The sequence below is a fragment of the Canis aureus genome, chromosome 33, assembly GCF_053574225.1.
Source record: "Canis aureus isolate CA01 chromosome 33, VMU_Caureus_v.1.0, whole genome shotgun sequence".
Classification (NCBI taxonomy): domain Eukaryota; kingdom Metazoa; phylum Chordata; class Mammalia; order Carnivora; family Canidae; genus Canis; species Canis aureus.
This window is the reverse complement of record NC_135643.1, coordinates 5,028,731-5,054,238: the sequence shown is the minus strand read 5'-3', so window position 1 is coordinate 5,054,238 and position 25,508 is coordinate 5,028,731. Positions and strand designations below refer to the sequence as shown.

Below are 25,508 nucleotides of genomic sequence, written 5' to 3'. Positions count from 1 at the left end.
GAAATAATTGGATTAGGAAGTCATTTTTTAAAGCAGAGACTGTTAGTCATTTTGACATTGTTGGCATGTTGTCAGCTGAAAAATCTACTGTAAAAATTTGATTGCTACTTACATAATCTACTGAACAGGAAATGCCTTTGTAAGAACCTTAAGACCACATATTTTATTGTTTAATAAGATGAACAAGTAATTGTAAAAACTACACTTACTATAAGATATTTGAACCTCCACAGAGTAAATGATTTTTAAAATATATTATTATTGCTCACATAGTTTAGTTGAACAGTTCTACGGTTATCAGAATTTTGGCTTATACTATAAGTGCACACCTGACCAAATATTGGCACGAATGTTTCAGTTAACAGAGTTACCAGAAGCATGGCCAATGTCACTTATCCAGAATTAACTATACATACATATATATACATATGTGTGAATATATATGTATGTTAACTATATGTGTATATATTTATATAAATATATGTGTATATATATTTTAAAGTTACTTTATCAGCTTTCTGCTAAATTTAAAAAACCCATCACTTCCAAGAAAGGGAAAATATTTAACTGAGAAGCTCTCCCTATGTAGTTATAGCATAGTTCAATATAAATGAAGAAGCAATTTCTATCCATAATATTTTATGATTTTAGAAATGTGCATCTAATACTTTTTAATATTTATAAAGTCTAAATTTTATACATTGCTACAGTTTGAATCATAGTGAATGATTAGTTAATGTTAACTAAAATGAAGTTAAGTTAGGGATAATGTTTATATTAGGATAAGAGTGGTAGAGGTTAAAAGAAGAGACACGGGGCCAAACTCCAACATTTTTGATATGACTAATTAATAATAATAAATAATAAAACAATCTATTTTTAAGCCACTTAAATAAGAAGATATTACCCAAGCAAAACCCAAAAGATATTTAAGCATTAAATTATAGTTTATTATGGGTATAAATTATAAAATTATATATTAAAGTGTAATCTGCCTATATCAGATCAGCCAAACATATGTAGACAAGTGCATATTTAAATATATGAAGGAAAGAGTTCAATATGCTGTCTCAGGATTCAGCTGAATCAAATAAATCATAATGGGATAACCTGTACTTATTATCAATCAATAAATACTAATGTTGGCTAAATGTTTTCTAGAGATAACATAACTGTCATGTCTTTTTCATAATTTTATATGCCACACGTGCAAGTACAGGTTTAAGCACAATAAATGATTGCTGAATAGATAAACAAAACTTAATGTTGATGGACAGATCAGGCCTGGAGTGTGTGAAACTTTAAGTGGCTGCATTTGTTTTATCCTACTATATATAGTCACTATATAATATTTAAATTATAATGGCATTTAATAGACTTTTAAATTCTGTATAATATAAAAATGACTATATTATTTAGAGAACTCGTAATGAGTAAGGAGTTTGAATGACCAGAGAAAGAAATTCACAAAAAATAATTTGTACAGATAAATTTTCACTTCTTTCTTTTGCTTTGCAGCAAGTACAAAGTGAATTTTATAATACATAAACTTTTTTCTGTTTAATAAAGTTATTAAAAATTATATTGTACTTTCAATGTTTTTCCAAAATCCCTTCTCCTCTCAATTCCCAAAACACATAAATATATACTTTCCATCAACTAAAAGTATTCATTAAAATACATATTTAATATGAACTATTAAATATGTTTCTATGGTAGCTCATTTGCTGCTACAAGCAGCAAATCACAAAGTATGTTCAGTAAGAGACTAAGCCTACAAGAATTCCATCAGGAGTTTCCACTGTCATCTGCTGAAACTCCACATTGCACACTGCCATATTTTTTAAAGGCAGTGAAAAGTCTTATAGTGAAGAAACCTCTTTAATCTTGCCTAAACTCAGTGTTTCCAAAATTTATTTCACCAAAGAATCACTTTTGTCATTTCACAGAACATCCATTAACATACATGCAACAAGTATAAACATAAACATCTTTGTTTTTGGAAATTCTGTTTTAAAAATTTAATTTTTTTAAAGATTTTATTTATTTATTTATGAGAGACACAGGCAGAGAGAGGCAGAGACATAGGCAGAGGGAGAAGCTGGCCCCATGCAGGGAGCCTGATGGGGACTCATTCCCAAAACCAGGGATGGGATCACACCCTGAGCCGGAGGCAGACGCTCAACTACTGAGCCACCCAGGCATCCCTGTAAACTTTTTAATAGTTGAACTCACATGGTCTTCCTCTCTACACCAAAGTCTTACCAAGATGCATTCAATTTCCTCTGTCTTCTCCAGCAATACTCTAAATCCAACCCATCATCATCATTTATGTTAAATATTACAGTAGTATCTTAGCTGGTGTCTCAAATTTAACTCTCCAATTAATTTTCCTCATTGAACCCTAAAAAATGTGTGCATATGTGTTCCTTACCTGATCAAAGCCCTTTAATTGTTTCCTGTAGAATTTAGAATAAAACATAAAAATAATAAACCTGTCATGAAAGACTTTGCAAGATGTTTCTTGCCACTCTCTTCCCACTAACGTCTGAACACACTGGCCATGTATAGTTCTTAAAACAGGTGACATCTTTCTCACCTTAGGTCTTCATACAAAATACTTTCTTTGCTGAAAATTCTACCTGGGATTTGTTTTATTTTGTCTCTCTAATTCCTGCTTATCTATAACATGACAGCTTAAACATCAGATCCTGAGAGAGTCCTCTCTGATCTCCATTCTAATCTGAGTCATACAGGGTCTTATTACACAATTTCAATGAAAATTAATCATGGCATTTGGAAATGCAGCAGATTAAAATGTTCTCACACCAGATGGTAATATGAGGGGAAGAATGAGTTAAGCAAATAATCGTATCCTATCAAAATCGTAATTCACACGAACTCACACAGAGATGAGATGGTAAGGTTCTCCTCAGAGAGATAAGACAAAAATGCATTGTAGTCATACTACCAGAGCCTCTTGTATCTTAGAGTTTCCATATTAGACAGATGGAGATTTAAGAGCTTAGCTCTCATGTTTTACAATGGATTTTTTTCTTATTTTTCTTATGATACACCTTCTGTCCTTGATTTCCTTTTTCATCATTCGCCAGTGGCTCAGCAGTGGCCTAGTACCATGATAATATCTAAACTACTTGGAATACCTACCACATTATTTTAGAGTTCCCATAAATTCACTTAGAATCCCTTTCTTTTTCTTTATAGCATTATAACATTTATTTTTGTGCTTATTAAATGTCTATTATCCTCACTGAACTCAATCTAGTGAGACCAAGAACCTTATTTACTTTCCTTAACTCTTTCCACTCAAAGAGTAGCAGAGTGCTTCAATAAATACTTGAGAACAGAATGAATTATTATATGAATCACCTACTGCATCAGTTACTCTGTTAAGAATTAGAAGAAATGTGATAATATATAGTCCCTTCCCATAAAAGGTTATAAATGCAATGGGAGAAGACAGAACATTAAACAAATAATTAGAAGAGAGTTTGATAAAAGCTATGAGGTACAGTGTACACCAAATAAACCTGTAGAGATGGTATATAATACGACATCAAAAATATTCTAAAGTTCCCTTACCTAACATAATGCTAAGAAGGAAAATACTCATATATATCTTCCACACATTTATAGATTTGATTGAATTAACCCATCTGTTTCTTTGAAAAAAAAATGTTTAATCCTCATAATGATCAGAACTACCAACCACAATGAAGCAACATGGAAATGAAGAATTCAAATAAGCTTAACCAAGTTTATATGGAATACACATAAACAGAGAAATTACATTTCAACAATGTCTAAGGAAAGTTAGAAATAAACTTCATGTATATTATTTCTCACAATTATCTTTTCTGTCATATGAAATATTTATTTTCTGTTCATATTATGTCTAAAGCACGTAAAATAATTTCTCCATCATGTTTTTCAGAAAGGGGAAAATATATTACTAAATGTCTTAAGGGAAGCAAATTTCTCTTTTGTAACAAGGTTTTAATTTGACTAGGACATAAAGATCAGAGCAAGAATTGAATCATCTGCTTCTCTGATCCTTCTCTGTGGTTAGCTGCTCTGATAATTATCAAGTATAAAAAATCCCCATCAAAGGAACATAAGAGAGCTTTGCAAAAGTTGAAAGTGTTTCTCAGATAGCTCCCCACTCATCACTACAAAGGTTTCTTATATGGCACTGAAAAAACATTACTTGGGGCCATTTGTGAGGTATTAAGAACTCATCATTATTTCTATGTTTCAAGTACACAATATTTACTTTACATCATGGAAATAAAATCTACAGACAGAGAAAATATACACTCCAGCCCTCTTATTTGAACTTTTAGAGCTTTTTAGTTTGCTACTCATGTGTAGGCTGGTGCTGGATACCCTGATGTATGATCACCAGTCCGTTCTTCCTCTCTCTGTTACAGACAGACCTAGTCTTGGTTTCTGGCTAAAGTTGCTCATTATAGAGTCATTTTCCTCCAATCTCTTGTGTCATCAAAATAATCATAAAAGTCAACATTTATGATTGCAGTTTATTAGTTAAACTGTCTACTTTTTTTTTTTGCCCTTGTTTGGGACATTGGAATTACACAGTCATATGTTATTAATCTGCTTCTCCATTTCCTCATATGGTAGAGTTGCTGCTTATATTCAAACCATAATTATTTTATTGATATTCATACCTAAGTAACATAATTAAATATATCTTCAACTATTTATGTTTGTGTTCTCTGTTTATTAAAAAATTTTCAGAAAGACACAAGCTACTATAAATTCACCATATACCTCAATGTTCTTAGGTGTATACAACCGAATACATTCTGGGTAGGTTAAGCATAAATGTAATTTATCAAAGAATCTTAAAGAGCATACAGAACTTCAAAGAAGGTCAGAAATCCAGACTGAGAAACTGCTGGAAAATGCTCAATCAAAATGACTGCTTTGGCAAAAACAATATTGCCTCACACTTGGTCAAGACATTGCAGCTTTTAGGGACTCTATACCTTATACCCAAAATACTAAGAATGAACTCCAGAATATTCTCTACTGTTGCCCCCAAGAACTAAATGCTTTACTTACCAAAAGAAATATTCCCAATGTTCTTGCTTCCATCACCTCCAACAAATCTCTTGCAATGCATTGATTAATCAAACTGAAGTCACATGTTTATGCCCTAACAGCATGACAGGCATATGATCTTTGGCTTCTACTGTAGGGAAGTATTCTATGTTTTCTTAAATTCTGTATTTGTCTCAATTCTGTCTATTGTCTATTGATACCCACTAACTACAGAGCCAAATTAATAACCAAAATTGTTTATATCTCCTTTATGATCCAGCTTTCATGAGCATATAGAGATTATATTACAAACTCAAAAACCAACTGGGACTCTAGACTCCCAACCATCTCCTTTATCTAACTCTTAAACCAAGCCTATATTTCTTCTGCCCTAAATCATCCAAAGTAGCACACTGAACAACCAGAGACTACCCATGTTGCCCAGAGCCTGATGTTATTCAACCTACCCAATCCTAAGCATTTCCCTTGCCCTGCCTTGTCTTTCCCATGAAAAACACAATAAAGGCTCTGGTCATGCTCTGCCCCCCACTCTTACTTTTGCTTGTAGACAAAACCTAGTGCTTCTCCAGTGTGGCCCTGCACACTATGTCATACTCCCTTCCCTTAGAAAATGTAAATGATAAATTCTTCTTTCAAAGGTAATTATCTCTTTGTCTGTTACCTTCTCATACCTAATTGAAACAAATTCCAGGATACAAATTTTAGAACAGAAGCCCAAGTCATATAAATCTGAAGAACTGTCCAGATACAGGACAAGTGTTCCAAAGATTTTTTATAGCCACAAATATGAAAAATAACCAGTATTATCTCATTTGTAAATGAGATCATTATATTAGTATAAAGTTTTCAGTTAATTAAATTTAGTAAGAGAAATTATAGCAAAATCCAATTTAGGAAAACCACCAATAGGTCCTTTATTTTTTTTTAAAGATTTTATTTATTTATTCATGAGAGACACAGAGAGAGAGGCAGAGACACAGGCAGAGGAAGAAACAGGCTCCATGCAGAGAGCCTGATGTGGGACTTGATCCCGGGTTTCCAGGATCATGCCCTGGGCTGAAAGCGACGCTAAACCACTGAGCCACCAGAGCTGCCCACCAATAGGTCCTTTAAAGTTGTCATTGATTTTGAGATAGCCACAAATCTGTGATGCTGACTAAAAACCCACTAAGAAATTCACAATGGGGGCACTTAGGTGGCTCAGTGGTTGAACCCCTGCCTTTGGCTCAGGTGTGATCCTGGGGTCCTGGGATTGAGTTCTGCATGGGGCTCCCTGCTGCCTATGTCACTGCCTGCTTCTCCCTCTGCCTATGTCTCTGCCTCTCTATCTCTCATAAATAAATAAATAAATAAATAAATAAATAAATAAATAAAATCTCTCAGATTAAAAAAAAAAGAAATTCATGGAGAAATGTGAACTCTTTTGCATATGCATCAGGTTTTAAAGTACCTTAATCTAAGAGCTATGGGAAGACATAGCATTCTCTCTTAATCTCTGTTAATAAAACACTCTTCACCTGATGAAACTTAAGAGTAGTATAATTAAAAGATTTTAAATGATATCATGATTCAGAGTTATCTGGTGAAATAATTATGCAGATTTGTGTATGTAAAACAAAATTACAGAATCATAAAATCAGAGAATCTAAAGATGCCTACCCAGTGTAGGAATCCACTTAGTGACATCTTTGAAAGGCAGTAGTACAGATTCTGTTGCAATATTTTCAAAGGCAGAGATTTTTTTTTAAAGGCAGAGAATTTTTGAAGGCCATTTATCCCACTGTGGAGCAGTTCTAATGACTACAAAATAGTCCCTAACACTGAGTTTAAATTTTCCTCCCTTTAACTACCACCTACTGCTTCTGGTTTTGTTTTCCTAACCCCATAATTATGTCTGTCCATCAGGTAAATCTTCAACTATTTGAAAACAGTTTGTATGTGATCACCTTATACCTTAGTTCTTTATGCTAAATATCAACAGTTCCTTAACACCTTCTAGAACATACAATGGTTCTAGAGCTCTCATGAGCTTGATGATCCACCTCTGAATGACTTTTAATCTGTAAATATTTCCTAACAAATTAAATTCTCACAATTCAGATTTATACTCTGGTGATCAATCACCAGGTGATCAATCGAGGATACAATGGGAGACCATCTGTGATCCATACCTGTAAGCATGAACATCACCCCCTGTTGACACATATAGGTCTTACGAAACCCTAAAGTCACTTTAACTAATTGCCCAAGGTATTTGCAAGGTTCAGTCACATCCCATTAAAACACAAGACTAGGGGCACCTGGGTGGCTCAGTAGTTGAGCGTCTGCCTTTGGTTCAGAGTAGGATCCCAGGGTTATGGTATCTCTCGCATCAAGCTCTCCACAGGGAGCTTGCTTCTCCCCCTGGTATGTCTCTGCCTCTTTCTCTGTGTCTTACATGAATAAATAAATAAAATCTTTTTAAAAATATAAAAATAAAAAATAAAATAAAATAAAGCACAAGGCTAAATGAATGACAACGAAGCTAGTAAATTTATCAAAATAGGAAAAGAGTTTAAGATTCTTGTTCCCTGTGAATCAAGTTTCTCTTCAATTGTTAACGTCTCCCTTTCACTTGTTCATCAATCAGTGGTTTATATTCCAAAACACAGCTAGGGGTTGACTTAAAGCTTCTCAGTCTAGAATTTCTGAAATTGAACTCATCTTCTCATTTGGAAAACTGGGATGGGGTGGTCTTTCAGGTCTCCCATTCTTAGAGATGATTCTGCAAGCAGAATGACCACTTTATTCAACCTCCTAACCTGTTAGTTGTGTAGGGGCTGAGAAATGAGAATCGGAAAACATGTCTCCTTCTTTTTATATTTTTATGATGTGAACTTTGCCCTACCCAGTTTGTTTTTTTTTTTAAAGAAATGAGCTTTTATTTATTTTTATTTATTTATGATAGTCACACACAGAGAAAGAGAGAGAGGCAGAGACACAGGCAGAGGGAGAAGCAGGCTCCACGCACCGGGAGCCTGACGTGGGATTCGATCCCGGGTCTCCAGGATCGCGCCCTGGGCCAAAGGCAGGCGCTAAACCGCTGCGCCACCCAGGGATCCCTGCCCTACCCAGTTTGAAGATGACTCAACTTACTGGGAAAGGCACACCCACAAAGTGGCTAAACTATGAGTCTCTTTCCTCTGTCATGTAAGTTATATCACATCATCTCATCCAGGACTAGCACCGGGATGGGATGAAAGTTCTCTTTCAATCCTTATCATTTTTATTAATCAGAAATCAGGTGAAAAAGATCTGCTGAATCTGGAATTTTAAAAAGACTTCTTAATATTCTTATAAATCTATCTCTAATTACTCCTATTGTTCAATGGTTTTAATGTATTTACATTGAAAAGGGGGGAGTCCATATTCAATTAAAATGCTGATCAAGAAATTCATTTATTTTCTGTAAACCAGAGGACATCACTCATAGTTTTCTTAAAACATCTTTGTCCTGTAACTGTGTTAGTAAAAGAAAATGCCTTTATTTTGGTGACATTTCTTTCACATGAACCTATGATTAACTTTCTGAAATAAGAAAAGAAAATCTTTTTATTCCAGACATAAAAATACAAAATTGTTATTTTTTTGTATATTTTTTATTGGAGTTCGATTTGCCAACATATAGCATGAGACCCAATGTACATCAGGTCAAGTGCCCCCATCAGTGGCCGTCACCCAGTCACCCCATCCCCCCACCCACCTCCCCTTCCATTACCCCTTTGTTCATTCCCCAGAGTAGGGAGTCTCTCATGTTCTGTCTCCCTCTCTGATTTTTCCCACTCATTTTCCCTCCTTTCCCCTATAATCACTTTCATGACTTTTTATATTCCTGTATGAATGAAACCATATGATTATTGTCCTCTGATTGACTTACTTCATTCAGCATAATACCCTCTAGTTCTATCCATGTCAAAGCAAATGGTGGGTATGTGTCGTTTCTGATGGCTGAGTAATATTCCATTGTATACATAAAGACCACATCTTCTTTATCCATTCATCTGTCAAAGGACATCGTGGCTCTTTCCACCATTTGGCTATTATGGACATTGGTGCTATGAACATTGGGGTGCAGGTGTCTTGGTTTTTCACTGCATCTGTATCTTTGGGGTAAATCCCCAGTAGTGCAATTGCTGGATCATATGGTAGCTCTATTTTTAACTGTTTGAGGAACCTCCACACAGTTTTCCAGAGTAGCTGCAGCAGTTCACATTCCCACCAACAGTGCAAGAGGGTTCCCCTATCTCCACATCCTCTCCAACATTTGTTGTTTCCTGTCTTGTTAATTTTCCCCATTCTCACTGGTGTGAGATGGTATCTCATTGTGGTTTTGGTTTGTATTTCCCTGATGGCCAGTGATGCAGAGCATTTCCTCATGTGCTTGTTGGCCATGTCTATGTCTTCCTCTGTGAAATTTCTATTCATGTCTTCTGCTCATATCATGATTTGGTTTGTTTCTTTGGTGTTGAGTTTACTAAGTTCTTTATAGATCTTGGATACTAGCCCTTTATCTGATATGTCATTTGCAAATATCTTCTCCCATTCTGTAGGTTGTCTTTTAGTTTTGTTGACTGTTTCTTTTGCTATGCAGAGGTTTTGCACCCAAAAGCATGAGATACCTAGGAATGAACCTAACCAAAGAGGTAAAGGACCTATACCCTAAAAACTACAGAACACTTCTGAAAGCAATTGAGGAAGACACAAAGAGATGGAAAAATATTCCATCCTCATGGATTGGAAGAATTAATATTGTGAAAATGTCAATGCTACCCAGGGCAATTTACCCATTCAATGCAATCCTTATCAAAATACCATGAACTTTCTTTAGAGAGTTGGAACAAATAATCTTAAGATTTGTGTGGAATCAGAAAAGACTGCAAATAGCCAGGGGAATATTGGAAAAGAAAACCATGGCCAGGGGCATCACAATGCCAGATTTCAGGTTGTACTACAAAGCTGTGGTCATCAAGACAGTGTGGTACTGGCACAGAAACAGACACACAGATCAATGGAACAGAATAGAGAACCCAGAAATGGGCTCTCAACTCTATGGTCAATTAATTTTCTACAAAGAAGAAAGACTATCCACTGGAAAAAGGACAGTCTCTTCAATAAATGGTGCTGGGAAAAATTGGACAGCCACATGCAGAAGAATGAAACTGGACCATTCTCTTACACCATACACAAAGATAAACTCAAAATGGTTGAAAGATCTAAATGTGAGACAAGATTCCATCAAAATCCTAGAGGAGAACACAGGCAACACCCTTTTTGAACTTGGCCACAGGAACTTCTTGCAAGATACATCTATGAAGGCAAAGGGAAACAAAAGCAAAAATGAACTATTGGGACTTAATCAAGATTTTTTTTATGTATATTCAATGGATTGCTATTGTTAAAATAACCAAATTAGGCCCAAGATAGAATTGTTCATGCTATGCTCCATGTCAGCAAACTAAAAATTAACTAACTTTTTACATTTGGCTCTCACAAAAAAGGAAGGACCTGATCAAGCATTCAGTGTCTGCCCGCTCAGCACACATCACCTTGACCTGAATCCCAGACTTCCTTTTGTTCCACATAAGGGAAGCAACCCTGCCTTAACCAATCAGCAAATGATGGTATAACTTCTTTGTTCCTGCTCACTTTTGACTTTTATAAAAACCTCTCACTTTATACAACTCTTTGAAACTCCTTTTTGTTTTTTAGACTAGATTCTTCCTGATTCATGAATCACTAAATAAAAGCCAACAATATCAGTAAATTGTAGAAAACTTTAATATTACACTAAATCATTTCTATAGATAAAAATAATAAAAGTAAATTTGTAAAGCTCTAAAAAAATCATAAAAATCTTAGATAATTTCTATTTCTAATTACCAAGATTAATTATGCTTTGTTCTACTTAACTTTTTAAGTACTTAAACCTCAGCCAGCATAAACTACCAAAAGCTAGATGAAATGGAATCACCTTATACAGAAATGCTATAACAGTAATCCCAACTTTCTAAACCTTAATAAAAGTATGGTAGGAAAACTTTGGTTGATTTCTTTTTAAAATTAGTCATCTGTTTAACATGGATAATTTAGGTTTTTAAGGGAAATTTCTTAAAAATACTCTACTGGATTATTTCTAATGTTATAAAAATAACAAACCCGTTTTCTCAAGGGTAATAGAAAAATGAAATCCCCTTTCATTCCACCACCAAGAAATGTCCACTTTTACTGTTTTGGGCAATAACTTTAAATACACAGCATTCAGGACATTAATACCCTTTCTTTGCCCATGACATATAGTGATGATTAATCATGGTATTACAAACCAGTGATCATAGTATTTGCCTATGTATAGAACTCAATCCAATCAATATTTATGTATATTTCCATTATTTGTATATAGTACTATACAACATATTTGAGGGTTTTTTTTGTTTTAAATTTCCTACTTAAGAAGTCAAGGATATATCCCTCGGATATGAAGGTTTTGTATAGCACCACTTCAAAAGAAAGCTTAATATTCAATTCTACACTTCATTGTGGGAAGCCTCCTAAATATTTTATGTTATAAATAAGTCCATGAGGAACATCCTTGAAGCACATGTACATGTGATGTGGAAATCATTTTCATTAAAACATTTCTAATATGTACTGCTAAATTATTAGAAGGTTTTTTGAAATATCTTTTTGTTTGAAATATTGAAAGTCTGTGAGAAATGACTGCTTCTTACAAAGTTAGTTCCTAGAATCTTCTCCAATCCTATTTAAAGGTTTCTCTGAGGCAGGAAACCCAGTAGCTTTGTTTTGCCAAGAGTTAATGCTCTTCTATAATTAAAATTGCAAAAGGTATCCACCCTAAAAAGAAAAAAAATAGTTAGTGGCAAAAACTTCCTTTCTAGCTAGATGAGTCAAATATGAAGACTAAAGAAGAGACTGGGACATTCCAGTAAAAGAATTTATAAATAGGAATCCTAGAATTCCACACCTGTGCATACTAATAAATGTTAACAATATTCATTCAACTTTGTAAAGAGTAAAATGTAGACAGATTTAGGGAAACCATACTTGAATATAGTGTTTTAATCTTTTGTGTTTAACCAGGTAACCAGTGACAGCTTCAGTTACCCAGCTCCTATTATGCAAATGAAACTGAAGCCAGAAGTTGTGCACCTGTGCTTGCCTCTGGACTTAATATTTCTAATGAGTTCGTAAATCCTGTTCTACAGACAAGCCTGTGAGATTGCTCAACTCGGATTACAGTAGAGCAGGTGAAAAGCTTTTCAAACGGAGACAATACTTTCAAGGAATTCAATAAGGCATAGTATACATAAGGTTTAGACATTGTCGGATGGGAAACAGACACAACAAAAGTATGGTAAATTATTAAGATGTTTGTTAGTACTGGGATGCCTGGCCCAGTGACACTAAAGAAATGAGAAGAAAAAGGGAAAGAACACTTCACTATTCACAAGGTTTCTCCTCGTGGGAGGTCCTTTGTACTCTCTTGGCAGCTGCACTTGATGCCACTCTATAAGACCTGTGGTCCCTTTAGCTCTGTGTAGTTTCCTTCCTGCTTTATAAACAATGTGTTCAACTCACACTTAATTTGCAAAATTTTTCACTGTGTTCGCCAAACAACATACAGAGCTCTGAATATCAGCGGAAATAATAGCTACAATATTGATAATAGCAGTTAACATGTAATTAGCTCTTAACATGTATCAGACATAGGCTACGGGATTTCAGGGGATTTATAAAATGTACCTATACTATGTCATTTAATCCTGGGAAGAAACTAGTGAGAAAGTAATTATTAATCTTATTTTACAGATGAGGAAACTGAGGCTTAGCTGGATTAGCCAACTGGCCCAAGACCACACAATGACTAAGGGACACGGAAAGAGACAATCCTAACTCTACCCAACAGTACTGAGGGTTGAGCAAGATAAATATACTTTTCTAATCTATGTGCCAGAATGTGGCAATGACATGAACAAAAGCCAGGACATTTACAAGGGACTAATGACTATTTTTAATACCATGTTCTCTTCTGACAATCTTTTCCCCAACATTTAGCAATAAGTATCTAGAAAACTCTCATTTTCCCTTATGCTAAGTTCTATTATTTAACAAATATAAGTATTTAACTTATATAAGAGACCAAACTAATGGTCACCAGAGGGGAGGCTGGTGAGGGGAGGGGTGAAATAGGTGACAGGGATTAAAGTGGACACTTAACCAAGATGAGCACTGAGTAATGAAGAGGATTAGCCGAATCACTATATTGTACACATGAAACTAACAGAACACTGTATGTTAACTCTATCGGAATTAAAATAAAAAACTAAATGCTCAAATGATATTTTAAAATATCTCAGATCTAAGTAGGTAGAAGAAAAAAGGCAATAGGAGAAAGCGTCATGTCACCTTTGTCTCAAAGAATCTTTCCTAGAACCTTACCAGGAAATTTGTGCACCTCTGCTTGCTTCTTGCAATGGCCAGAATTGGGTCACATGGCCACATCTAGTTGTAAGAGAGGCTAGTAACATATTTTTTAGCTGAGCACACCATCACCGTGAATCACAGCAGAGATCTATCTTTAATGAAAAATAGAATTGATATTAAATAGGTCACTATCAGTTGACTATCAGTCTCGTACACTAGTCTTTCTGATTTTTCTCTGTAAATTTTGAAAGATGACAAAAACTATAATTATTATAATTATAAATTGGAAAACTGTATCAGCTACAGGTGGTGCCTAATTTCCTGGGATGTGACAGTTGAAAACAAATATTTGAGCCAAGAGCTAAAATATTAAAAACTAGTAAAATTAACAAGCCCTTGGTTTCACATTTAAGAAACATTTAAAATTATGCTCTAAGCATTAAAAAATGTATAAACTCAAGTATAAAGGTAAAACTTTTTAAAAATTTGATTTCTTTCCCTCACATTTCACATCCATTTTTTGAAAGCTCCCTTCAAAGTATGTCTGGAATCTGGCTGGAGCTTTCTACATCCACCCTTTCACCATCATGGCCCATGCCATCCTCATCTCTTGCCTAGATTATAAAACTAGTCTTCTAACTGGTCTCCCCACTTCCCCTTTGCCTTTCAAAACAACCACTACAGTCATGCTTTCAAAATGTAAATCTTTTTATTTGCCTTACTTTAAGTCATCTAAAAGATCCTAATCTTTTTTCAGAAGCAAATTTCAAGTTTGTATATTGACACAAAAGGCTGCTGTCTACCCACAGGCCACAGATCTTGAATCTCACTTCCTATCAGCTCCCTAACTTACTCACTCTAGCCACTCCTTGAAGCACATGTTTCCCTCTGCACTTGCTTCCACTCCCTGGAGCACTTTCTCCCCAAATGTGCTTTGCTGTCTTCTTCACTTCTTCTTAACCTTATCAATTAGGCATTGCCTGACATGCTATGAAAAACGACAGCACATCCTCTCTTCTCTAGCGCATTGGACCTACCTTTCCAGCTTTCTTTTCCTCCACTGCCTTTACTACTGTGTAGCACACAATACATGTCTTGTCACTCATTTATGGTCTCTCTTCTCTCTACAGAGTAACCTCCATGAAAGCTGGGACTTAACTTTTGTTAACTGCTGAATCCCTGTCTGTGGAACATTGCTGGCATGTAGGAGATACTCAATAAAAATTTATCGAATGACTTGATGGACATCATTATTTAAATAAAAAAAAAAAACAGGAAAAGCCTTATAGTTCAGAAATAGCAAAAGACACACACACACACACACACACACAAAGCAAACCAAAAAAATTGGATTATGGCTTAATTAAATGATTCTCTCTTTTGAATGTGATTTCTACAAATGATAGCTTCCAGAAAATATCCTCTTGGTAGCAGGGTACCCAAATTATTTTAAAGTACCTTAAAATCATTTCACTTGACTGTTTCAGGAAGTATCTGTATCTTATACAAAAATACAGATGGTCTCCAGCTTATGATAGTTGGACTTAATATTTTCAGCTTTACAATGGTGGAAAAGCAAATTACATTCAATGGAAACCATACTTTTTGTTTTTTTACTCATACTTTGAATTTGTATCTCTTCCCAGGCTAGCAATATGCGGTACAATACTCTCATGATGCTGGGCAGGAGCAGTTAGCAACAGCCATGTGATAATCCCCAAGGTAAATAACTGATACCCATACAATCATTCTGTTTTTCATTTTGACTATTCTATAAATTACAAGAGATAGCAACACTTTAGTAAAAATTAGGTTTTGTGTTAGATGATTCTGAGCAACTGTAGGCTAATGGAAGTATTCTGAGCACATTTAAGGTAGGCTAGGCTAAGCTCTGTTGTTCAGTAGGGCAGGTTATTAAATTCATTTGGACTTACTATATTTTCAATTTACAATGGGTTTGTCTGGACATAACCCCATCATAAGTCATGGAAGATCTGCAAATACTATTTCTGAAAAGAATCTCCAATATTTACATAGTATATTTGAAACTCTGCATTTCAAATTTTGAAATACTATAATCACAGTCACAGATATATTTTCAAAATATTTTTGTGATGTCATTATAACTACATTCCAAAGCAAACATCTGGAAGTTCAAATTCCTTGCATACTTCATATAAATATTTTTACCCACTAGTTGAATGTGTGATCTGCTCGGCTAACTCACATGCATCTTAAAAATTAGTATTTATAGTCTATAGGGAAAAATATTTCAGCTTAAGTGACTGATACAATTTCTTCCCTCAAGTCACATTCATTTTTTTCTCCATGTCTTCAAACACTGTTTTCAAAACAAGAGGTTAAGTGTTTTACTTTTTAAAATTTTTTTAGGTTAAGTGTTTTAAAATTTTGTACTGTATTACAAAAAGGAAAATATGCTATCATTTTAATATAGTTAATTTGTGTATATTTCACTTGCTTCCTTTGGGTCTATAAGTCTGCTCTATTATCTCCTGGGTATGAAGAGGTCAGTGCAATACTCCCTTTGCCCCACTAGGTTCTTAAAACTTCCATTTGCCAAGAAAAGGTAGGCATTGTATCTAAATAGTTAGAAAGCACAGGTGAACAATGAGTTCTTACCTTCATTCTATGCAACCAGAAAAGAAAAAAAAAAACTAAATATAACAGCTCTAAAATAGTTCTTTAAAACAATTCTCTGAGAAAATTCAGGATAAAAACGTGTTTTTCTTAGCCACTGAGAGGACTGGATTTCAATGATTAATCCATATCAGTGAGACTCAAAAGCAAATTAACTCTACTTGAAATAAGCAAAACTATCATTGCAGATGGCCAGGAAATAAACAAGCCAACACATACAATAGCATTTAGTACTTTTTGGAAAATCTGTATTATGCTAAGCTAATGTTTAGAGAATAAGGACACAATTCATCTTATATGATGCAGTACACTCTAAAAATGAACCAGTCGCAAAAGACCAGACATAAGAACACATGGTCAGAGAGAGGCGCAGGTGACTGACGGGAGCCTGAAGAACCCACCAAGAGAGAAGAAGAAAGGCAAGCTGCCCCCAGATCACAGAAAGTCTGAGAATCACTGAAATGTTTCAATGAGCTTTTAGGAAGATTGTTTTGGCTACATGTGGTGAGCAGATGGCAATTTTGCTTTCTAAAGGCAAGCAAAGAAACTCGTGGGAGTAACCCAGTTCCATGCCCTGAAATAAGTGCGTAAAGAATGATGATCTCGGGGATCACTAGATGGCTCAGCGGTTTGGCGCCTGCCTTCGGCCGGGGGCATGATCCTGGAGTCCCAGGATCGAGTCCCACATCGGGCTCCCTGCGTGGAGCTTGCTTTTCCCTCTGCCTGTGTCTCTGTCTCTCTCTGTGTGTCTCTCATGAATGGATAAATAAAATCTTTTTTTTTTTTTGGATAAATAAAATCTTAAAAAAATAAAATAAAGATAAAATAAGATAAAGAGATCTCACTTGAGATCAATACGGTAGAAAATGGTAGGACTTGGGAATTGTTTGGGTAGACCCAGAAAGGAGAAAAAATGGTAAAATAACAGAAGGATATTACCTTCTTTCATGGGACACAGAGCAGATGGTGATGCCATTCACTGAAATTTAAATACCAGAAGAGTGAGACGTGGAGAGAATTGAGTTTAGTTTAGAATATATTGTCTTAGAGACTCCCATAAGGTATTCAAGGTTAAAATCCAGGAAGAACCCTTGTCTCTTCTCATCCAGTCCACAAGCAAATCCTATTGGCTCTAACTTCAAAATATATCCAGAATCTGACCTGACCACTTCTCACCATTTCCTCTGTTCTGATCCTAGTCCAAGCCACCACATCTGTCTCTGGGATTACTGCACAGTCTTCTAAATTGGCCTTCTTGGGATCCCCAGGTGGCGCAGCGGTTTGGCGCCTGCCTTTGGCCCGGGGCGTGATCCTGGAGACCCGGGATCGAATCCCATATCGGGCTCCCGGTGCATGGAGCCTGCTTCTCCCTCTGCCTGTGTCTCTGCCTCTCTGTCTCTCTCTGTGTGACTATCATGAATAAATAAATAAAATATTAAAAAAAATAAATAAAAAAAAAAATAAATTGGCCTTCTTGCTTACTCCCTTGTCCCTTCACAATTGATTTTCAATATAGCAGTCAGAGTGATACTTTTAAACTTAAGTCAGATTGTGTCATTGCTTGGCTCAAAGCCCTCCCATGACCTCCCACCTCACACAGAATAAAATCCAAAGGCCTTAGCATGGCCTGTAATGTCATCCTCACTCCCGCACTCTTGCAGCTCTGACTTTGCCCCCCTCACTGTGCTCCTTGCCATTCCTCAAGCAAGCCAAGCATTCTCCCATCCCAGGGCTTCCTTACATTTTCCTCCCTCTGTCTGGAACCCTCTGTGCAGGATATCTGCATAGCTTGTTCCTATATTCACTTATAAGGGATGTCTTCCCACATAAACCTGTCCTGAACATATCTACAATATCACTTTCTAGTCATTTAATTATCCTCATTTTACTTTATAATACTAGTACTACCTGAAATTGTATTATGCATTTGTGTATTGATTGCCTTTATGACACAAATAAAATGAAATGGAATGAAAAATGTGTGAAAAAAATTAGTCTCTTTGATCACTATTTCCATCACTTAGAAAAATTCCTGGTACATAGTAGGTGTGTGGAAAAATATATTTTGAATGAATTCAAGATGAGATATTCAATAGCCAGTGGATATATGAACATGAAAAGATCCTAGTCAACCCGAATAGATTTGGAGGTTCCTAGATACAGTAATGAAGAACATGAGAGCAAATGTTTCCCTAGTATTTAAGTGCCTGACAACAGCAGGAGAAAGCTACTAATACATAAAAGTCTCCCAAATCTGAATGTTGGGGTTCTACCTTTCTCATATAGGTTTTGTTCTCATATTTGTTTGATTCTTTTCAAGTTTCCACATACTGCTAACAAAAGCAATTGAAAGAAGCCACAGAGACCTAATAAATTCTGAAAAAGAGGGGTCACACGAGACAAGGAGAAAGTAATGGCTGGAAGGGCAGAGTGAGACGGGGCATGTGCTGTCAGTGAAAAGGAAAACCAAACAGACCAGACCTGCTAGGGCAGCAGATAAGGGAAATAGTAATCATTCTGTGAAAGAAATGGGGAATGGCCTAATAATAATTCTACCTTCAACCTCTGATTCTGACTTTGCATACTGTCCTCTAACCAGCAGAAAGTCAGCAAGGGCTTTTATAAAAGGTAGCAAGTGATGGAAGTGGTATTTTAGGAAGACTAAAAAGGCCCTATGCTTTCTTTCTTTCTTTTGCTTCATTTCCAATACCTACAGGCACACAGACATTGTAAGGAAAGATGCAGGAAATAGAAAAAGGTCACAGATAAATTCTTATAATATCCTCCTGTCTCTTTCTAGCTTGATTTATCATGAAAACTGCTTCCAATATGAATTGGATATTTTTTTACAGAAACAAATGTTACTGTGAAAATTAAAAATTCTTACTAGAAAGTGCTCAGTGATTTTAGGTCAAACAAGCATGATATGGCACTGAGGAGCACATTTCTGAGCAGTGATGATAAGTTTATGCAAAGAGCAATTAACAGTTTCTAATATTTCCTGATTACGCTTGGCATGATCCAGGTACTCTGAAAAAGCAGTTGTGTGCATTATCTCATTTTATCTTAATCATTATCTCATCTTATCTTATCTTTATCTATAATAATAGATGACGTAGATACCAGCTTTGAGAAAAATGTAGCTTGAAAATTTAAGTAACTGCTCTAAGGTCACAGAGCTGGTGTCTTGTTCTCATCCACTACACTTCACAAAGACATGGAAAAAGTTCAAAACACTTTTTGCTGAATTAATTGTAACATCTTAAAATAAAAGCCTTATCTATGTGTTTATTCAAGAGCTAGATATTAGGCTCTTAGAATGTGCACAGTGCTAGACGGGGCACTAAAAAACATATAAAACATGATGTAATAAAAGAACTAAGTCAATCCATTCTGCTTCTATATCAGTTAGTTGACTAGTTTTCATTAGAATCACAGCATATGCCTTATGAATTGTAGAATAATCTTATTTATGGAAATAAGAGGACCAAACACAGGAATTAAATAATGGAAATACCTCATTTGACTTGAATTTATAATGTGAAAGTATAGGGCGGGTACAGATATAAAAAATCTACACTCACTAAAAACCATTAGGATATTTAAAAGGTTTTACTTCCATTTTCATTGCTAGGACAAAGTGATGCTGAGGATGATACATAGATTTTTAAATTAAATTTTTTCTTTATTAAGTATCCATTAGAAATATGTCACTAGTCTCTACAGATTTATGATGTTGATTTAATATGTATTAGTAGAATTTGCATAAAATATTCTTTTTAACTGGGTTTTGGAAAGATTTGGGGTCTTAAGACAAAAGAGAATTATTTTTCACTTTGACCTTATGTTTTTTATATAATGAATTTTCTGCTTTTTGTGCCAAAAAGTCATCTTTCAAGCTACTTTCCAAATGAATACATTTTCTTAATTTATTGATCAAAATTGCTGCACTATTAATCTCAGTTGAAGTTTGCTGAGTATTTAATTGAAGCCTTGTGAAAATCTGTCTTAGTCAGTTTGGGTGGCTATAACAAAACACCATGGACTGGGTATCTTATAAATAAAAGACATGTATTTTTCACAGTTCTGGATGCTGGAAATCCAAGATCAAGGCACCAGCATGGTTATGTTCTCTGGACAAGAGCCCTCTTCCTGGTCATAGCTGGTGTCTTCCCTCTGTATCTTCACATGGTGAAAGGAGCCCAGGATCTCTATGGAGCTTCTTTTAGAAGGCACTAATTCCATCCACGAAGACTCCAGTTTCCTCAATTTATCAACTCGCAAAGGCCCCACCTCCTAATAACATCATGCTTGGGTTTTAGGACTTCAACATATGAATTTTGCGGACACAACATCCAAACCATGGGATCCCTGGGTGGCGCAGCAGTTTGGCGCCTGCCTTTGGCCCAGGGCACGATCCTGGAGACCCGGGATCGAATCCCACATCGGGCTCCCGGTACATGGAGCCTGCTTCTCCCTCTGCCTGTGTCTCTGCCTCTCTCTCTCTCTCTCTCTCTCTCTCTGTGACTATCATAAATAAATAAAAATTAAAAAGAAATCCAAACCATAGCAGACTCCAAACAGAGGATCCAACTAAGCTACACCCAGACTCTTGACCCACAGAAATTGCACAGTACATAACTGTTAAATAGTGAATATATGTAACTATTCCTATTTTAGAACCAGTCAATATTAGAAACCAAACTTAAAGTATCCATATCTATTATATGACTACAATTTCTGAAGTATCTCTTTGATCAATTATTCATCTACTAAGAGAGAGAGAGAGAGAGAGAGGTGATAGATAAATACGTATTATGTGCTAGGAATAATGCTTCATGCTGAGGCCAAATAGTAAGCAAAACCAGACATAGTCTTGCCTTTGTAAACTTTATCATCTAGTGGTAGAGAGAGAAACTATTCAATTCAATATATACTCACTTATAACAAGGGGACCACTATAAACTCTAAGAGAAGAAACTTATCCTAAGGGGAGTTCACATTCATAGAGGTCAAAAAGTTTCTCTGGGTGAAGATGAGTAATAAGATCTTTTTAGGTTAAGGAAGGAAATACATACAGAGACTTTGTAAATTCTGATAAGCTCCACATTCTGTGGAGCTTTTGAAGGCCCTTGAAAAAAACTAAGCAAGAATGGGACATGAACTTATTTGCATTCCAAGGAGATCACCTTGGCTATGTAGTAGAGAATGGATTAGAGAAGGCCAGATTGGATACAGACAAACTCATTAAAGAAGGTACTGCAACAATCAAGGTAAATTATGATGACACAATAAAGATAGAAAAGGTGACAGAATGTAATAGAAATGAATAAACATGCTAAGATGAGAATCACAGATGTTGGTGATGCACTGGTTCTCTACTAGGGCAGTAACATGCTAAGATGACCCACAATAAGTCATGCTTTTATATAATCTACTTTCCTTGAGTACAGGTAAAATTTATGACTTGCTTCTAACCAACAGAATATGGCAAAAGTAATGGGATTTCACTCTTTATTACATTATGTCATAGAAGATAGTCTTAACAAACTGAAAAGGAGGGATTCCTTTTGACAGCCTTGAAGAAGCAAATGCCATAATGAAAACTGCTTATAGAGAGGGCCAGGTGGTAGAGAACTGTAGGCAGCCTCTAGGGCCTGAGGACAGTCTCCACACAATAATCAGCAAACAGCCAGGGTCCTCAGTCATACAGCCACAAGGAAATGAATTTTACTAAGAACCAAAAAGACCCTAAAGTATATTCTTCTCTAGTCAAGCCCTCAGATGAGAGTAAAGCCCTGCTGACACCCTGACTGCTGCTTTATGGGATCCTCAGCAGATGAACCAACTAAGCTGTGTCCGGACCCACAGAAACTATCACATAATAAATGTGTGCTGCTCTAAGCTGCTATATTTGTGGTAATTTGTTATATGACAATAGTACATATAGATAAAGGGAGATGATACCTAGGTTCTGGCTTGCATAACCAGTGTGGGTCAATTAATGAACAAGTAATGATAAACATGCAAGTTTAGAGGCAGGGGTTCCACAGTGAGTTTTGCTTTGGGCATGTTGAATTTGAAGTTCCTCAAGATACATAAAAGGCATGCCAATTAGACAATTATATTTATGGGGCTGGAGCGCAAGAGATGCCTCAGGTTAGGTCAGTAGTGATTTTGCCCCTCGGGAACATTTAACAATGTCTAGAAACATTTTTTTTTAATTGTCACAACTGAGGGTTATTACTGAGGTTGAGTGGGAGAAGCCAAGAAGTTTCCAAACATTCCATAATACACAAGACAGATCTCCTTACCTGCCCCCAAACTCACAAAATTTCAATAATGTTAAGGCTGATAAACTGAACTAGATAATTAATTTATACATTTTTGTGTAGATGATGTATGTATGAGTAGGTGGGCATGGATTAAACTGTCTAGACAAAAGCATAGTAAAAAGTCAAGACAATTTAGAATTGAGCCTTGAGCCTTCAGGAAGGTCAACATTTTATGGGTAGGTAGAGAAAGATCAACCCAAAGATGGAATTGCAAGGAAAGTAGAAGAAAAAGGACTATATTACACAAAAGTTTGAGTTCTTCCAAAACTTGTCTTAGGTTCTTCCCTTCTAGGCTGTACTTTCCTTCAATGAGCTCATCCACTATTGAGTTTCAAAAGAATTGAGTATTCCAGGGTTAATCCCAAACCTTGGCTGTTATAAAACTCAGTAGTGCATGATTTGATTCCTATTACTATGTTCTCAGACACCTGTGGATTAGTATGAAAAAATCACCCAAGTTGATTTCAGTCCTTAATTGGGAAGAGATTTATGTATGCATCTACAAGCCAAGGAACATCAAAGGATTGCTGGCCACCATCAGAAATTAGGGGAGAGGCATATAACAGATTCTCCCTCAGACCCCTCAGAAGGAATTAACACTACCAATATTTTAATTTCAGCTTTCTATCCTTCAAAACTGTGAGACAAAAAAATTCCGTTGTTTTAAGTCATTCAATATATGGTACTTTGTTAAGACAGCCCCCTAAGGAAACAAATAAAGGAGGTCAGAGCAGTGTTTTGGAAGAGTGGAATTAGGGAAATGTATTAAAGATGCATAGGAGAAAATACGTTCTGGAGATATTTATGATATAATATTGGCAGATGTTGGTAATTGACCAGAGATTGTGAATGGGGTTATGGAAAGAGTCCAGGATGACTTCTGGTTCTTAAGGGAGACATGGGTGAACCCAAATGATAAATAAATATTGAAGAATCTACTTCAAGGGCGACATGAGTTCATTTTTTCAAAGGATTTAAATAATAAAGTAAAGGAAAAGATAGGGGATTCAAAAAATAAATTATGGGAACACTGGGCAAGTGATAGGTGTCTAGTAGTTATCCATCCAGGGGCAAGTGATCATCAGTGAGAGTCTTAATATCCTCAAGTTCTCAGCAAACAGGCGCCAATCTCTACTGGGAAAGCTTAATGTGTTCTGGTGAGAAACAAGCCTCAGGGTCCTAGGGCTGTCTATGTCCAGATATAGACAACTGAGGGCTCATCCTTTCATATACAAGGTTGAGCTCAGTCCAGCCTTAAGAGTCAGGGTTCTTTGGCCACATAAAGGAGAACCTCAAATTGGGAGAAATGAAAACTGAAAAGAATATCAGCATAGCACTTTAGCTTTTAATCTGTTCTGTTCTTCTTCAAAGTTATACTTTTCTTTCCATGACCCCAAGATTCTTCACTTGCTACATACCATAAGTGAATACTACAAAAAGCATTAGATCCCGAGATGTTAAATTTCCAAGATGTTTGTCTTGAATTAATACTGGCATTTAAGTATTATATAAAAGTCTTTGAAACCTAAAGTGATAGTGAGGGAGAGATTTTTGGATAAGAGTTGCTAAGACCTGGCAGTCTGCAGCTCATATACTGGAAGTCAAAACTACTCTATCTACTTAAAAAGCTCTTCATACTTATACTTTCCTTCCTCCAACTCCTATTACTTCCTGTGCTGGCTTTAAGTCTCATTTTAATACATTTATATTAATCTAATTTCTGCTATTGACTGTAAACTCCTTGAGGACTGAAAATAGGTCATCTATAACTCTATTTTTGGCCCCCCAAAATAGCACAGTGCTCTGAAAAAGCTGACATTTATTAAAGGTTTGTTGAATGAATGGATTAGTTTTCAAGGTTACTCAGTCTAATAAGTAAAAGACTCCATCAGCAAAGTATCTGGTGTCTTACCTGTTTTGGATTAATTTCAGCTACTTCGACAGTGACTTAGGGCATTCCTTGCAGTTTGCTTAAAATGATAAATAGTCTGTGGTTTAAATACCATAACTGGTATTTTTATCATTCTCTCTTTTGAAAATTTTGTGTCATGTCAGGCAAGATAGATTTTCATTGTATGAGCATAAATTACAATACAGATAATATAGATTGGTTCTAGGTGTGATAAAAAAAAAACAGAACTGCAAATGACATTTAAAATCTTAGGTCCACATTCTGCAATCACTAGATTATGGAATTTTTTTCCCTCTGAATGTATTGTATCACTTATTCATTCATTCTATTTACCTGTTATTTCAGGAAAAGTTTTTAAGTGGTAAAATAGCTTCAATATTTCATTTAAATAATTTACCATTTTCAGAAAAGTATATAAAATATTTGGCACAGAACAAGAAATTTTATGCATATTAAAATAAAACCATTCTCTTACTTTTGTCATAGCCAAAGATTACATGTGATAGAATTAAAGTATAAAAATATTACTTTCATATAATAGAAATAGAAACCACTGTGATTTAAATCAAATAGTAAAATATTCAAGTGAACATCAATTTTGCGATAGTCACATAAGGCTTAAAATAAAATTTATCTTTTATTGTGTCTAAGGAAGATCTGCACCCAATCTGACATCATGTGGTGAAAGTTTTACCTAAAGCAATATGTACAAGAGACTGTTTTTTTTTTTTTTGTCAGTGTAATCCTTAAGGAATGAATCTAAAATCTCCATCATTTCAGTTCTTAATATGTAACTTTTTTGTATTATTTGTAATTTTCAAGTGATCCTAAGATTCTCTTTTATCTATATATTTGGTGTCATGGCAAAAGCTTTCTCTATTTCTTTCTCTCCTTTCATAATTCCTTTTTTTCATTAACTGATGGAAAACTTAAATTGGTGGCTCACTCTTCATATGCATAGCCCTCTATGGTATATGTTTTCATAGAAGTCACAGTCCTAGATCCATTTTATCTTT

The 25,508-nt window shown here is 35.5% G+C and overlaps 1 protein-coding gene and 2 long non-coding RNA genes across 21 annotated transcripts in view; 1 reads left to right on the top strand and 2 right to left on the bottom strand.

Annotated features, from left to right (window-relative positions):
* Positions 1-25,508, bottom strand: part of CFAP299 (cilia and flagella associated protein 299) — a 625,333-nt gene that overhangs the window by 417,768 nt on the left and 182,057 nt on the right. The gene's annotated exons all lie outside the window — the stretch shown is intronic.
* Positions 7,141-22,104, top strand: LOC144304185 (uncharacterized). The gene is made up of 4 exons (XR_013371137.1): positions 7,141-7,279; positions 12,244-12,410; positions 15,234-15,309; positions 20,330-22,104. It is a non-coding gene; the product is annotated as an uncharacterized LOC144304185 (long non-coding RNA).
* The window catches only part of LOC144304183 (uncharacterized), a 58,644-nt gene continuing 43,429 nt past the window's right edge, over positions 10,294-25,508 (bottom strand). The window contains exons 2-4 of the long non-coding RNA XR_013371134.1: positions 13,603-13,739; positions 11,874-11,997; positions 10,294-10,452 (exon numbers count right to left, since the gene is read on the bottom strand). This is a non-coding gene — a long non-coding RNA (uncharacterized LOC144304183). The remainder of the gene's footprint in view (positions 10,453-11,873; positions 11,998-13,602; positions 13,740-25,508) is intronic.